Below are 17153 nucleotides of genomic sequence, written 5' to 3'. Positions count from 1 at the left end.
TCTTGCAAGTGTTACCAAATTATGCTATTTAAAGGGACAAGTAAGGGGAGATGCGCATGTTCTCATACAAGCATTCCCAAATGTAGATGACTCCTATAGTGAGGCAGTGGACTTGTTGGAGGTCACTTACGGTAACTTGGAGCAAAGTAGGCTGGACCTAGTAGATAATTTGGCTAATTTGAAGACTCCAGATCACAACCGCAGCAGTTTACAGCAATTTAGGATCAAACTAGAAAGCACTCTTAAGACCTTGAGTAATAAATATGATCTGGAGGGAGCAGAGTGGTTGTTGAGTGCCTTGATTCAGAATAAATTGAACCACAAGACCATAGAGTGGTTATCTAACAGATATCACAAGGGTTACTTCAGGTTGGAAGAAATAAGAGTGGGACTACAAGAGCTAATTGTCCAACTGCAGACCAGCCAACCCATTACCTCTAGGAATACCACGTCTACAGACCCCAGTGCACCTGCCAAGTTCCACAAAGGGAAACCTTATCCTAATATCAATAATCCTAAGCCACCTACTACACGGGGTTACGTAGGCACGTATCAAGTGACAGGTGCCAGTTATAGTGGTTCTCCACCTCCAAGTAAGAGGAGGAAGTACCACAATAAGGGTAGCCCAGTTGATAAGAGGTCAGGCAAGGAAAGGAGAGATTGTATCTTCTGCAACGGCACTCATTTCTCTAAGAACTGTAATGCCTATAATTCATGGGATGTTAAAGTGGAAAGATTGGAAGAGCTTGCTAGATGTATCAGGTGTCTAGGAAATCATAATGTAAGAAATTGCCATGCTAACTTGCACTATTGTTATCAGTGTAACAAGGGAAGACACCACATAGCTATGTGTAAGGGCAGATCTAATCGTAATGATGGTAACAATAGTACTGATAGTGATAATAACCCAGACACAACAGTAGCCCACGTAAAGATTGCAGCTAACGTCGGTAATGATGGCCTAGCTGAGGTAGCTTTGCCTGTGTTGGATGTGGTGATTAAGGATAAACGGCGTAAATCCAAAACTGTAACAGCATTGCTGGATCAGGGATCACAACGTACCTTCATAAAACGTAACTGCCTTAATGGGATGAAGGTACAAATGGGAGATCCTGCTATACTCAAGCTATCTGGCTTTCTCTCGAATAAGAAGGCCCAGTCATACGACACTGTTTATGTAACTGTCCGGCTGGGCAATGAGAGAAAACGTATTAATGCCGTAATTGTGGATAGGCTCCCAGAGAAAATATCTACAATAGGGCTTGGTAACGCTACTGAAAGGCTTTCGAGCAAGGTAGATTTGGCACCTTCCGGTATAAATAATGATTCGGTGGGGCCAATAGATATTTTGATAGGTAGTGACCATTATGCCACCTTTGTAAAGGGTATGACAAAGAAATGCGGAGTCACCCTTCTAAGGACCGCCGGAGGTCACGTGATGTATGGCAGGCTTCCTCGTACCGAAAATGAATGACTGGAGGAATCCATAAATACAGTTACGGTGTGTCTTACTCATGAAGTATCACCCCAGTATAAATATACTTCAATAGAGGATGAAGTTGAACCTGTGTATAAATTATGGGAATTGGACAGCATAGGGATCAATGTAAATGAAGAAAGTCCAGATGATTCCTTTACTCAAGAACAATACCAGAAGGATGTTAAATTTGAATCTGGACAATACTGGGTGAGACTTCCGTGGAAGCTGAACCATCCAGACCTACCAACTAATTACCGGATGGCGTATGGACAATTAAAGGCTCAGCTCCACGAATTGAGCAAGACACCAGAACTGTTGACTGCTTACGATGATATAATTAATGAGCAGTTAAATAATAAATTCATAGAGGAGGTACCTCCCGAGCAAACCCAGATTTATGGTCACTATTTGCCACACCACGGAGTGAAGAAAGATTCTAAGACCACTCCTCTGAGGATTGTGTTTAATTGTAGTGCCAGGAGTAATAAAAGTGTACCTAGTTTGAATGACTGTTTGATGACAGGTCCGTCGTTGACGGAAAAACTGGGAGACATACTATTAAACTTCAGGGTTAAGAATTATGCCTTTACGGCAGACATAAGTAAAGCTTTCCTGAGAGTGGGTCTGCAGGAAGCTGACCGGGACTGCACTAGGTTCTTATGGCCCGAGAATCCTAGTGACCCACTTAGTCCCCTGAAGACTTTTCGCTTCAGGAGTGTATTGTTTGGTGCTACCTCCAGTCCGTTCCTACTCCAGGCAACGATAAATGCACACCTTAAGCGTACGGGTGGTCCACTGAGTGGAGTAATGGGTAAACAATTTTATGTGGACAATTTCCTGGGGGTGACGTCTACTGAAGAGGAACTAATGAGCATATACGCAGGGGCTAATGAAATAATGCAAGGTGCAAATATGCCCCTGAGGGAATGGAACAGTAATTCGTCCAGTTTAAGAGTTCAAATAAATAAAGACAACCCTGGAGTTGAAGTGTCCAAATATAGTAATGTGCTGGGACTGACTTGGGACACAGAGGGAGACTTGTTATCGTTAAAGTCTAATGACTACAACATGCCCAATAAATTAACCAAGAGAGTCTTGCTTGCAGAAGTTTCAAAATGCTTCGATCCACTAGGCTTAGTGTCCCCACTTACCATAAGAGGAAAATTGTTGATACAAGAAGCATGGAAGCTTAAGTGTGCTTGGGATGAAACCCTACCTGAGGAATTTGTTGAAAGGTGGGAAGAACTAATGGGGGAATATGTAAAATTACCAATGTTGAAGTTCCCCCGTAATGTGGCCAGTCAAGAGGGAGAGAATGTACTCCACATTTTTTGCGATGCTTCGAAATTAGCCTATGGAGCAGTCGCTTACCTTCAATGTAATAGTGCTATTTCTCTTGTTATGTCTAAGGCTAAGGTGGCTCCAATCAAATCACGCACCTTACCTCAGTTGGAATTAACGGCCATTTATGTAGGTGTCAAATTAGCCAATTATATAAGAAATAAATTGCGAGAGATAAATATCAGCGACACCGTAATTTGGTCTGATAACGAGGTATCCTTACAATGGATTCGTAATGGTAACAGTAAGATTGTGTATGTACAAAACAGAGTCGCTGAAATCCATCAAATGCAGGAGAAACATAACAGTTTGGGTCAACATATGTTAACCTTTAATCACATTCCTGGTGACGAGAACCCAGCTGACTTCTTGTCTCGAGGCTTGACTTATGGAAAATTTGTGAGTGCTTTATCGTGGTTTAAAGGGCCAAGTTGGCTGGTGGACAAAATTAACTGGCCGGTGCAAAAGGCACATATTGCTCCTGTCGAAATTACGGTGAGCACCGCTCCGGTCAGTAGTCCCTCCTTAGCCATTGATATGAACAGGTATTCTTCCTTACCTAAGCTGATTAGTGTGACCAGGTTAGTGTTTAAATTTATAAGTAAGATGAATATCTCACATAATTTTCCCCATCCCCTGAAATACTGGCTACAGAGGGTACAAGAAGAAACCTACAGGGATGAGATTAAATTCATGATGGACGGAAAATTTGTGAAAGGCTCAATAATAGAAAAGCTGGGGCTGTATTTAGAGGATGATGTAATTAGGTGCAGAGGCAGGTTACAAAATGCTGAATTGGGGGAATATGCTAAGCACCCTATCTTGCTACCCAAAACTCATCACCTGACAACCTTGATTGTCTTTAATGCCCATAATAACGTGATGCACGGTGGGGTACAGGATACATTAAACTGTATTCGGGAAACCTTCTGGATTCCACAAGGACGGCAAAGTGTAAAGGGGGTTATCAAGTCGTGTGTAATATGTCGCCGGGTGGATGCCAGAACCTACATGTACCCAGGTCCTCCACCATTGCCCAAGGAACGCGTGCAGTTGGTAAAACCATTTGATGTGACCGGAGTGGACTATAGTGGGCCAATCATTTTGACAGGTACTTCAGATGGTGTCCCCTTGAAGGTGTATGTATGTCTATTTACTTGTACAGCTACTAGGGCTGTTCATCTAGAAGTGGCTCAGGACTTGTCTGCAGAACAGTTCATACAGCTGTTCCGGAAATTTGCAGCTAGACGATCCTGCCCAAGATTGATGATCTCAGATAATGCCACCAATTTTGTAGCGGGTGCTCAACATTTGATGAAATTAAATAAGAGTGATGATGTACAGTCTTTGTTGACCCAGCGAGGGTGTGTCTGGAAATTTATTACTCCCAGAGCCCCCTGGCAGGGAGGACTGTACGAAAGAATGATAGGTACAGTGAAAAGATGTCTTCGTAAGGTGCTACACAGGAAGAGAATTGATTTGGAGGAGTTCCGGGCAGTGTTGGTGGAGGCAGAGAATCGAGTGAACAATCGCCCTCTGTCATACATGAGCGACACTCCTGACGCGGAGATACTGACTCCCTCTCACCTAATATGTGGACAAAGGTTAGAAGCTGCGCCTATCTATAGAGATAATCCCGAGGGAAGTGATGAGGATTACAATAACGTGACGGTGTTGAGTGACAAGTTCAAAATGTTAAATAAGGTAATTATTCATTGGTCTGATGTGTGGCGTAAAGAATATCTTCTTACATTACGTGAACACTTTTATGGTGCGCCAGAGGCAGTAAACCGACAGAACATTCAACCAGGTGACATTGTGTTAATTGATACTGAACAACATCGAACACTGTGGCCTCTGGGCAAGGTAGTTACATTATACCCAGATGCACAAGGTGTTGTCAGAAACGTCAAAGTGTTGTGTCGTGGTCAGGAAAGTTTGCGTACCATTAATAAATTAATTCCCTTAGAATTAAATGATGTTCAATCCAGTGCAGATGGAAACCTAAGGGAAAGTGACACGAGTGATATTGAAGACACTGACCGGGTAATGCAAGAAGAAACTGTAGTAAGACCCACTAGGAAAACAGCAGCGCAATCTAGAGAGGGCTGGAACCGTCTCCGGGAGGAAGACGCAATTTAAGTCGTCTAACAACGACTTCCGCCCGGCCGCAGTGTGGAAAATTTTTAATTTTCCGAAACTATAGCGCCTAATAGGTGTTTTTTTGTGCCGATATGAGTCAAAATGTATTTGAAAATAGAGTAGAACCAAGAGTTCCCTTGGCGCATGCGCGGATGTGCGGGGGAGGCAGGCGCGTATTTTTTTGAATGGTGGTGAGGAAGCTGGGAAAACATGGAACCACGAAATTGACGTTCACGGTGGCCTAAGGATTAATATAGGCCTCATTTCATAATAAGAAGTGTCGTAACTGTTCCTGGTGGAGAGTGAGGGAACGGGATTTACGGGACCACAGTAATAGAGTGGTAAAAGTGTGATGAGAGAAGGACCGGGGACTGACGCGTCGCAATGGACTGTGTCCTGGGGAAAATTACCCTTGGATTAATCATCACTCATCGGTCTCAGATCTTAATGGAGTGACCTCTAGTTTGTATAATAGTTATGAGACGTTAAATCGTCTTGTGAATTGTAATGTAATTAATGATAATAACGCTAAGTTAAGAGAATATGTGAAGTGAGATAAGTCGTTTGCTCCGAGTGAACACGCTAGACCTCGTTGTTAATGAGACGAGGAAAGGGAAACTCCTTGAGTCACGACGTCTAAAAGGCAGGACAAACCAGCGGATACCTCGTCCTGCTGGAATGAGAATCGTGTCGGTGTAGCAGGACATCGAAAATGAGATGGTGAATCAAGAAATGAGGAATATCAATCACCCACAGTTAAGTAACCCTTCTAGTTATAGCAACCTTAGACTGGCCAGTAGTGGTATGTTATAATTAGATAGGTTACGACTGATCCAGCTACATCAAGTGACCACCAGAGAACATCTGGTAAGTAGTGGGATTATGTACAAATGTTTTTCCTTGATGGATGTATCCATGTGTATCCTACCCCCCCCCCCCCTTCATTCAGCTAAACTAATATAATCTATACAGTCCACAAATAATTGGTAGCACCGTACTTGTGGGTGCTATCCAATCTATACTGGTCTCGGATAGATATGGATAAGATAGTGAGGTCGAGGGGACCACCTGCCGCGACCAGAGGTGGTTAAGTTTTCTCACATGTCTACACGGGGTGACTACGGTAAACATATAGTCAAGCACCCTAGGAAATTTTCCATAGAAGTCATTTGAACAGAATAACTATTCGCTATTGGGCCGTGCGGACGTGCTGCGCAGTAGCTCCTGATTGAGTTGGTTTTTGCGCAGTGTTGACGTGTACTTAGCTCTGTGAAGACCTGTTTGCGCGCTCTCTACGAATTGAAGCAAGATGCCCTCCATCGAGCAACTTTACCATCAGCTTAAGGAAGAATTGAGGATAGCGAAGTTGGAGATTCGGCGACTGACCGAGGAAAACAAGAAGATTCGTAGTAGTCCTCCTGTTTTGAGTCCTCAGGTCAAAAAGGGAAACTGGTCAGTGGCTGGACAGCAGGGAACGAAGTTGACGATCAAGAAGACGAATGGAAAGGTAGAAACGATGAAGAAAGAGACTGCCGTGGAAACTGTTGTGGAAACATCTAATACATTCTCAGTGCTACCCGACGAATGTGAGTCGACTACTGGGAACATCACGACGAACGACACCAAGGAAGGTAAGAATATTGTTGTTGTTCGGGATAGCCAAGTTAGGTATATGGATAGGGCGTTCTGCTTGAAGGACAGGAGTAGGAAACAGAGAGTTTGCTTTCCTGGGGCTGGGATGGAGGATATTGTTAGTCGTCTGGATGACATCATGAGAGGTAATGGGAGCAATCCTATTATCTGTCTCAGTGCTGGAGGCAACGATGTTGGCAGACGTAGGAGTGAAGATCTGATTAGCAGGTATAGGTCAGCAATAGAAATAATTAGGAGTAAGGGTGGGAAACCTGTCATATGTGGTATTTTGCCAAGGAGAGGAGTTGGAAATGAATGGTTGTCCAGGGCAACTGGTGTCAATTGCTGGCTGGACAAATACTGTAAGGAAAATGCGGTAACATTCATTGACAACTGGGACCTCTTCTATGGCAGAAATGACATTTATGCCAGGGATGGGGTTCACTTATCTAGGTCTGGGGTGGTAGCACTGGCAACTGCAGTGGAGGGAGCTGTTAGGACTTTAAACTAGGAATAGTTAGTGGTATGGGTTTTGGCAGGAAAACAGTGAAGTCCCAGTGTAGTAATATTATGAGTTCTAGGGGATTATTATTATTATAATCAAGGGGGAAGCACTAAACCCGTAGGATTATACAGTGCCTATGGGGGGATGGAAGGCATTCAGGCTTAATTCAGGGAACTGGTGCACAGATCCAATTCCCTAGATCAAGAGCCCCTCACCAGCGTCAAGGAGCCTTCCTTGAGGGGAGAGTTCTAGGGGAACTAGTAATAAGCAGAACAAGGTAGATATTGAAAAGCCAGTGACATTGGGTGATAAGGACAGTAATAGGTTTAGTAGAAAAACAGAAATGAGCAGGAAGGGTAAAGAGAAAGGAGAGTCTTTCAATGTTTAATATGCTAATTGCCGTAGTGCTAGGAATAAGATGGACGAGTTGAGATTAGTTGCTAGTGCAGGTAACATTGATGTATTTGCCTTAACTGAGATGTAGTTTAATTCAAAAAGTCGGGACATGCCTGCGGAATGTCATATTCAGGGTTTTAAATTGTTCCAAGTAGATAGAAGTGTCGGGAAGGGGGGTGGGGTGGCATTGTATGTCCGAGATCGCTTGAACTGTTGCATAAAAACGGGTATTAAGTCTGAAGTAACACATACAGAGTCTGTTTGGATAGAATTTTCAGAGGGGCATGAAAAACTGATTTTAGGAGTGATATACCGTCCCCCAAACTTAGAGAGGGACCAAGAGAGACTACTATGGGAGGAAATTGTTAAGGCCACTAGGCACGATAATGCAGTAATTCTAGGAGACTTTAACTTTAGTCATATTGATTGGAATTTCTTGACTGGGAATTTAGAATCATACGACTTCTTAGAAGTAGTTCAGGATTGTCTTTTTAAGCAGTTTGTGACATTATTATTATTATAATCAAAAAGAAGCGCTAAGCCACAAGGACTATACAGCGCTGCAGGGCAGGAAGGAAGCGAGGGCATCAGGTGGCAAAAGGGAGATGGATGAGTAATAGGTTACGGATAACAGCGGGGCAGTGGATGGTGAAAGGGTAAAGGGCAGCAAGAGACTGAACTAGAAAGGGCTGAGGGGAGTGTGAAAAGTATCATCAGAGTTTGTGGAGTAAATCAGTCATTGTCAAGAAGTCAATGAGAGAGTCAGGATTAAAGGAGGGTCCATAAGCAAGAAGGGAAGGTAAAGAGAGAGTAGTAGAACGAAGACGACGTTGGAGGTAAATTCTGCGTGCTCGTTGATAGAGAGGGCAGTCTAACAGAATGTGGCTAATTGATACTGGAACTTGACACTGCTCACAGAGAGGAACAGGGTGCCTCTCCATGAGATACCCATGAGAATGACGAGTGTGACCAATGCGAAGGCGGGAGAGAGTGGTCTCCCAACCTCGGCACTGATGACAAGAAGACGGCCAGTAACCTATGCTCGGTTTAATAGAATGAAGTTTGTTACCGAGCAGAGTTGACCAACGTTGTTGCCAACGGGTGCGAAGGTGGGTAGCTATTGCAGCAAAATAGTCCAGAAATGGAACACCTCTATATGAAACTGGTAGGTCATGTACTGCTGACTGCGCAGCAGTGTCTGCCTGTTCATTGCCCTGTACGTCGACATGACCAGGGACCCAACAAAAAACAATATCTTTATGTTTGGTAGAGATACGGCGTAGCCAAAGTTGGATACGGAGAACTAGGGGATGAGATGTATCAAATTTTCGTATAGCCTGTAGAGCACTAAGGGAGTCTGAGACTACTACACGAATACGAATAAGTGCTGTAAGAATGGCATACAGTTCAGCAGTAAAAATGCTAGCTGAAGATAGTAAATGTCCCCGCACGATGCTGTCCGGAAACACTGCTGCGAATCCGACGCCGTCTGAAGACTTAGAGCCATCTGTGTACACAGCAGTGGCATGAGAATGGGAGTGGAAGTGATCAAGAAAAAGAGAGCGGGAAGCCACCGTAGGCAGTTGAGCTTTCGAGCAAGGGAGTGAGAAAGAACAGACCCGAACAGCTGGAACTTCCCAGGGGGGTAGGAAAAAGTGAGATGCTACATGAACATATAAAGGTGGTAACTGAAGGGAACACAAGAGTGAATGTAGGTGAAGAGAAAAGGGACGGAGCAAACAGGGGCGGCGAACGAATAAAGAATGTCTACTAATATCGGTGACCATTCTATAAATGGAAGGATTGTGTAGATCGTGAGAGCGTACATAGTAGCGAAGGCAATGGGCATCACGGCGATCAGACAAGGATGGAACATTCGCTTCTGTATAGAGGCTCTCAACAGGGGAAGAGCGAAAAGCACCAAGGCACAAACGTAATCCTTGGTGATGGATAGAGTTAAGGCTAGAGAGAGTAGCAGGAGAGGCCGCGGAATAAATCTGGTCACCATAATCGAGTTTCGATAAAACGAGGGTTGAATGTAGGCGAAGCAGAGTTCGACGATCAGCTCCTCAGGAAAGATGAGCAAGGGTTTTAAGAAGGTTTAGCCGGCTGTGACAAGTTGTCTTCAGAGAGGTAATGTGAGGTTTCCAGGATAACCGACGGTCAAAGAGAAGGCCTAGAAACCTGACTGTATCACGTTCGGGGATACGGGAGCCATAGAGATACAAAGGATGATCGGAGATAACAGAGCGTCTAGTGAAAGTAATTTGGTGAGTTTTGGTACTTGAAAATTTAAACCCATGCGTGGTGGCCCAAGTGGAAACACGGTCGACCGCATGCTGGAGAGAAACTGCAATAAGATGACAGTCAGCGCCTGCACAAGCAATAGCGAAGTCATCAACATAGAGTGATGACCAAATATTGGGTGGAAGAACAGAGGCCAAATCATTTATAGCAAGGAGAAACAGTGTTGTGCTTAGAACACATCCCTGAGGGACACCTTCAGCTTGGACGAAGTCTGGGGAAAGAACATTATTGACTCGAACACGGAAATGTCTGTCAGTTAAAAAGCTCTTAAGGAAGGATGGTAGATTGCCTCGGAGGCCTAAGGAATGGGCCTGGGCCAAAATATTATACCTCCAAGTTGTGTCATATGCCTTCTCAAGGTCAAAAAATATGGCAATAACTGAGTGATTATTCGCAAAGGCATTACGAACATACGTATCCAAGCGTACTAAGGGGTCTATGGTAGAACGACCCTTACGAAAGCCATATTGACTAGCGGAGAGACTTGCGTGTCTCTAAATACCACATTAAACGTCGATTTACGAGACGTTCCATCACTTTGCAAACTGCACTAGTAAGAGCGATGGGGCGATAGTGGGAGGCATCATGTCCTGTAGTACCCGGTTTGTGGAAAGGGAGAACAATGGCAGATTTCCACAGCTGGGGAAGAACTCCTTGTGCCCAAATAAGATTGAAGAGGTGTAAGAGGACTACAAGGGCTGACCGATGTAAATGTTGTAACATATGAATATGAATGTCGTCAGGCCCAGCTGCCGATGATCGGCAAGCTGAGAGCGTTGCCTCCAGTTCTTGAAGTGTAAAAGGCACATTATACTGTTCTTCTCTGAGAGAAGAAAAGTCCAAGGGTACTAACTCTCTGGCAGACTTTGAGGAAAGAAACGAGGGGCATAGATGGAGCCCTCGGGAAATACGGACCAGATGTGTACCAAGTTCAATGGCAACGTTGAGAGGGTTTGCTACATCAACACCAGCGACCCGTAGAACAGGAGCCGGGTCAGGAGAGTATTTACCACTCAATTTCCTCACTTTTTTCCAGACTGCACTCATAGAAGAAGCAGAGGTGATGGTGGAAACATAGTCTCGCCAACAAGTGCGTTTAGCTTCACAGATGACACGGCGAGCGATCGCACGCTTCTGCTTAAAATCAAGAAGTCTCTCAGCGGTTCTATTGTACCGGTACCTGCCCCATGCAGCACGTTTCAAACGTACTGCACGAGCACAAGCAGGAGACCACCAAGGCATGCACTTCTGAGAATGCCTGCCTGAGGTTTGGGGTATAGAATGAGAAGCTGCGTTATAAACTGACGTCGAGAAGATGTGTAGGAGCTCATCAATGGAGGATGAAGAAGGAACCTCAGTAAAAGCAGTGAGGTGTGAGTAAAGATCCCAATTTGCCCGATCAAATTGCCAGCGAGGGCTACGGAAAGGTGGTGAATAGGAAGGAGAAGTAAGAATGATCGGAAAATGATCGCTGTCATGTAAGTCTGGTAGAACAGACCAGGTGAAGTCTAGTGAAGTGGAGGAAGAGCAGACTGATAGATCGATGCAAGAGAGAGTATGAGTACGAGGATCAAAATGGGTGGGAGTACCCGTATTTAAAACATGGAGGGGGTGAGAGGCGAGAAATGCCTCCAACTGAATGCCACGTGAGTCACAATGAGACCCCCCCAGAGGAAATGGTGGGCATTAAAATCACCAAGTAACAGAAGTGGTGGTGGTAAGGATGAAACAAGAAAGGCAAAGTCTGGGATAGAAAATGCTCGAGAAGGAGAGAGATATAAAGAACATATTGTAAACCACTTATTCAAGTGGATACAGGCTGCAGTGTAATGCAGCGAGGTATGGACAAATAGTTGACAGTACGGAATATCATTGCATAGAAGAAGGGCACTTTCATTAAAGGTCCCATCTGAGAAAGGATCCGAAGAATACAATAAATTATAGCCTGAGATAGGTTGGAAAACTGCCGAGTGTAATTTTGGTTCTTGTAAGCAAGCACCAACAGGGGAAAACCTGGAAAGCAACATCTGAAGCTCACCCCGATTACCCCTGAGGCCGCGGATATTCCACTGTAAATAGGCCATGATTGGCGATGAAGAAAATATCAGGAATCTGTAGGTAAAGGCACCTACGGACTAGAGGGGTTAGAAAAGTCAACATGTGGTGGCATTGGAAGACGTTCAAGTAGCGAAGGAATGGAGCGTTGCGAAGAATGGGGTTGTGAAGATGGAGGAGAGGGAAGAGAAGGAACAGGAAGTGAATCAGTGTCCATTGAAGGTTTAGTCTCTGCAATATATTCTGAAATGGCTTCAAGTGTTTCTGAATTCAAAGATGTATGGGAGACCATATTGGAGATAGAAGGAGGAGGGTGAGTAAAGATTGGGACAGTAATGGACTGTACCAAAGTAGAGGGGGAGGGAAGAGTGTAAGGGACTGGAGATGAAGTGTGGGGGGGGGAACAGAAGAGGCAGAAACCTGGGAGGTGGCAGAAGAGGGAGAAACTTGGGAGGGGACGGGGGTGGAAGGCATAGTACGAAGAGGAGGGTGAATCTCCACACTTGTAATAGAGCCAGAGAGAGGGGAAGAACTAGGTACAGAGACTGGAAAGGTAAAGTGTGGAGGTGGAAGAAGGGAAGGAAGGGGTAAAGAAGATTTGAGCAATGTGGATTTTTTGGACTTCTGAGTAGAGGGGCGATTGGTATTAGGTGTCGTACGAGGTCTTGTCGATACTGGGGCTTGTGAGGAAGGACGCAAAGATGTGAGAACAGACTGAGTTGTAGTCGGGACGTCAGAGCCAAGGACAGCAAAAGGATTAGATGCCATAGTGGCTATGGGAGGGGTAACAACAGAGGAGGCTGCAGAAGATGGGACCCCAGAAGTGGGGGGATGTTTGGAAACACGAGAATAAGAAACACGGGGTAGTCTCCCTTGGAGGCGGAGATGAGTAACTGCCATAGCATAAGGGAGACCTTCTGCCTCTTTGAGGCAACGGATTTCACGTTCATTTAAGTAGACCTGGCAACGGCAGGAGTACGAAGGGTGAGCTTCATTACAATTAAGGCAAGATGGAGGTTGACTGCAAGATGTATTAGAATGGGCGTCGGCACCACAGACTGGGCATTCGGCCATAGATCTGCAATATTTCGCTGGGTGACCAAAACGCCAGCAATTTCTACATTGTTGCGGTGTAGGTATCACCTTTCGAACTTGTAACCGATGTCCCGCGACATATACAGAGGACGGGAGTTCTCGGCTGTCAAAAGTTAAACGAGCCACATTGCAAGGGTAACGTCTCCGCCCCCGGGCAGGAAGGACATAAGTGTCTACTTTGAGGATTGGGAGATCCTGGAGTTCCAGCTGTTCAAAATGTCATTGCCACATGACTGGAAATTCTGTTGGACTATGGTATGGGGCAGAATGACAGTACCACTACAAGAATTGAGAGAAAGATGTTTTTCAATAGTGACAGGAGTAGTATTGATATTCGAAAGGAGAGAAAGATCATGAGCTTGGGCAGCATTCTGGACAGTGACGATGCGCATACCGCTCTTGCGAGCATGAAATGAAATATCTCTACCAACATGACGCAGGAGCGCTTTGCCAATACTATGGTCAGAAAGGTAGGCAGAAGAAGTCGGTCTTAAAGTAAAGAATTTAGTCCATTGTGTGGTCCGAAACTGAGCGTGGAGAGGGAGGGCTTGACGTGTCGGTCTTTTCCGAGTAGAATGGGAAGGTAATGAAGGAGCATCATCAGGAGATTGACGTTGGCGTTTAGGAGTAGGACCGGAGTTGGTCCGGCTTGAAATGGGTGGGCAATTCGAAAATTGCCATACCGTAGAGGGAGAAGCCGGAAGCATAGTCAAAGGAGAGCGGAGTTCAGACAAATCCAAGGAGTCAGTCAAAGCCCCGGTACCTGAAGCGGGTGAGGAAACAGCACCAGCAAGAGGTACAGGGGCATCAGGAGTGTCCAAAGAGTGGTTTAAACACAAGGCAGGGTCAGAATGGGGTGCGGTATCAAGAAGGGGCCCGGGGGTAGTGGGTTCATGGACTAGGGCTGCCATGGTTAGGTTACTCCTTTGCTTTTTGTTTTTAAGAAAAAAAAAAGAAAGAAGAAAAGAAAATAAAAATAAAAAAAAGAATAAAAAAAGGGGGGAGCGGGGAGGAATAGTTCCCAGGAAGAATGAAAGGGCCTGAAATCTCCCTCCGCGCCCAAGAGGACCTCAACACCGCTAGTAGCGCAGATGCAGCATGGAACCCGTGCCATACCCTACCCTTCATGCCAGTAAACCAGCAATCCGGGATAGCAACCTCACATCTGCCGAGCTACCTCGGTGGACAAAAGAGAGTGCGGCCGGATATCCGCCACAAAGCATACCTCCTTCGGCCACCACCCCCGGAATCCGAAAGGTGGCTTCCAGAGATACACCCGTCGCCCGAAAGACACCCAAAGCTACTCCGGGATACCGGAGAGGGATCGGGACATCCCCAGGCAATCCAGATTCCACGGCAAACTACGCCACCGCCAAGAACCTCAACGGAATGGGATGGACCCCGGTGTCCTTTCTCCTACCTAGGAACTAGCGTGCCTGTGGGAGAAATCCCAAAGGCCAAAAAGAGGAAGGGCAAAAGGGAGGGGTGAGGAGGAGGAATGGAAAAAGGGGAGGATGGGGAGGATGGGATAGGGGAGGGGATAATGGGGGGTAATTAGGTTCGGTCTGAGGAAGAAGACCGACAGGGCTAATTCCTCAGACTAAGAGCCTCTTCACCACGCCAAGGAGCCCCCCTTGAAGAGGCAGTTTGTGACAGAACCTACAAGGGGAAATAACCTGCTTGACTTAGTTATGGCAAACAATGAATCCCTTGTTAATTATTTAGAAATTTCAGAGGAACTGGGTGCTAGCGACCACAAATCAATTACATTTAGCATTGAATGGAAGTACGATAGTAGCGATAACTCAGTAACAGTCCCAGATTTTCGCTTAGCAGATTACGATGGGCTTAGAGAACACTTATCATCTGTTGACTGGGGTAACCAAGTGAGCTATCAATATGACAGTTTTCTAAACACTATACATGCTGCTCAAAGAACGTTTATCCCATATAAAGAAATTAGATCAAATAGAAATGACCCAAAATGGATGAATAATAGGCTGAAATATCTACTAGGGCATAAGAAAGGAATTTATAGGCGTATCAAAAGAGGTGAGGGTCATCTTATGAATCAGTATATTGACATTAAGAGGGACATTAAAAAGGGGATAAGAAAAGCTAAAAGGGACTATGAAATTAAAGTTGCTAGGGATTCTAAAACTAACCCAAAAAGTTTTTTCCAGGTCTATAGAACAAAAGTTAGAGATAAGATAGGTCCCCTTAAAAATAACTATGGGCACCTTACTGACAAAGAGAATGAAATGTGCTCGATTTTTAATAATTATTTTCTCTCAGTTTTTACACAGGAAGACACTAACAATATTCCAGTAATTAATTTTCATAGTGGGCTAGAAGAAGATAAATTATGTAACATCACAGTCACTAGTGAAATGGTTGTGAAGCAGACAGTCAGACTGAAGCAAAATAAGTCGCCGGGTCCTGATGAGGTTTTTTCAAGGGTTCTTAAGGAATGCAAAATTGAACTCTGTGAACCATTAACTAATATTTTTAATTTATCTCTTCAAACAGGTGTAGTGTCTGATATGTGGAAGATGGCTAATGTAATTCCTATTTTTAAAACAGGGGACAAGTCGTTACCGTCAAATTACCGCCCAATAAGCCTGACCTCAATTGTAGGCAAATTACTAGAGTCAATTATAGCTGAGATTATAAGAAGCCATCTCGATAAGCATAGCTTGATTAATGATACTCAGCATGGATTCACAAGAGGCCGGTCTTGTCTAACTAATTTATTAACTTTCTTCAGTAAAGCTTTTGAGGCTGTTGACCACGATAAAGAATTTGATATTATTTACTTAGATTTTAGTAAGGCTTTTGATAGAGTTCCGCACCATAGACTGTTAAAGAAAGTGGCAGCTCATGGCATTGGGGGAAAAGTGCTCTCGTGGATCGAGTCATGGCTCACTGACAGGAAGCAGAGAGTGTCCATAAATGGGGGTTAAATCCGAGTGGGGATCTGTAACAAGTGGCGTTCCACAGGGATCAGTCTTGGGCCCGTTGTTTATAATATATATCAATGATCTTGATGAGGGAATTACTAGTGATATGAGCAAATTCGCCGATGACACAAAGATAGGTAGGATAATTGATTCAAACGTAGATGTTATGGAACTTGAGGAGGATTTAAACAAACTCTATTCTTGGTCAGAAAAGTGGCAGATGCAGTTCAATGTAGATAAATGCAAGGTTCTGAAGCTTGGGAGTGCCCATAACCCTAGTACTTATAAGTTAAATGATGTAGAGCTTAGCCATACAGATTGCGAAAAGGACTTGGGGGTTATGGTGAGCAGCAACCTTAAACCAAGACAGCAATGCCTAAGCGTACGTAATAAGGCAAATAGATTACTGGGATTTATATAAAGAAGTGTAAGCAGCAGAAGTCCAGAGGTCATACTGCAGCTTTATACATCATTAGTAAGGCCTCACCTAGATTATGCAGCTCAGTTCTGGTCTCCATATTACAGAATGGACATAAATTCGTTAGAAAACATTCAGCGTAGGATGACTAAATTAATACATAGCATTAGAAATCTTCCTTATGAAGATTGAAGACTCTTAAGTTACATTCACTTGTTAGACGAAGAATGAGGGGAGACCTGATCGAAGTGTATGAGTGGAAGATAGGTATTAATAAAGGGGATATTAATAAGGTCTTGGGGATGTCTCTCCAAGAGAGAACCCGCAGTAATGGATTTAAATTAGATAAGTTTAGATTTAGAAAGGACATAGGAAAGTATTGGTTTGGAAATAGGGTAGTAGATGAGTGGAACAGTCTACTTAGTTGGGTTATTGAGGCTGGGACTTTGGGTAGTTTCAAATTTAGGTTGGATAAATACATGAGTGGAAGGGGTTGGATTTGAGTGGGACTTTCACATCAGAGCTTATTTCTTGGGTGGCATTGAAAATTGGGTTGGGCAAATGTTTTGTTAGTGGGATAAATTGTAAAGGACCTGCCTAGTATGGGCCAACAGACCTCCTGCAGTGTTCCTCCTTTCTTATGTTCTTATGTAATGAAAGTCAGTGGGTTATGATCACTGACAATATTAATGTTATATAATGTGCCCAAATAGATTTCTAAGTGTTCCAAAGCCATAATCAGAGCTAAAGCTTCACTTTCAGTGGCAGTACAATTCTCTTGGTATAAATTGAGCTTTGAGCTGTGCAAGCAGACTGCATGGA

This window comes from Cherax quadricarinatus, chromosome 30 (assembly GCF_038502225.1).
Source record: "Cherax quadricarinatus isolate ZL_2023a chromosome 30, ASM3850222v1, whole genome shotgun sequence".
Lineage (NCBI taxonomy): Eukaryota > Metazoa > Arthropoda > Malacostraca > Decapoda > Parastacidae > Cherax > Cherax quadricarinatus.
The sequence above is the reverse complement of the archived record's forward strand: the minus strand, read 5'-3'. Positions refer to the sequence as shown.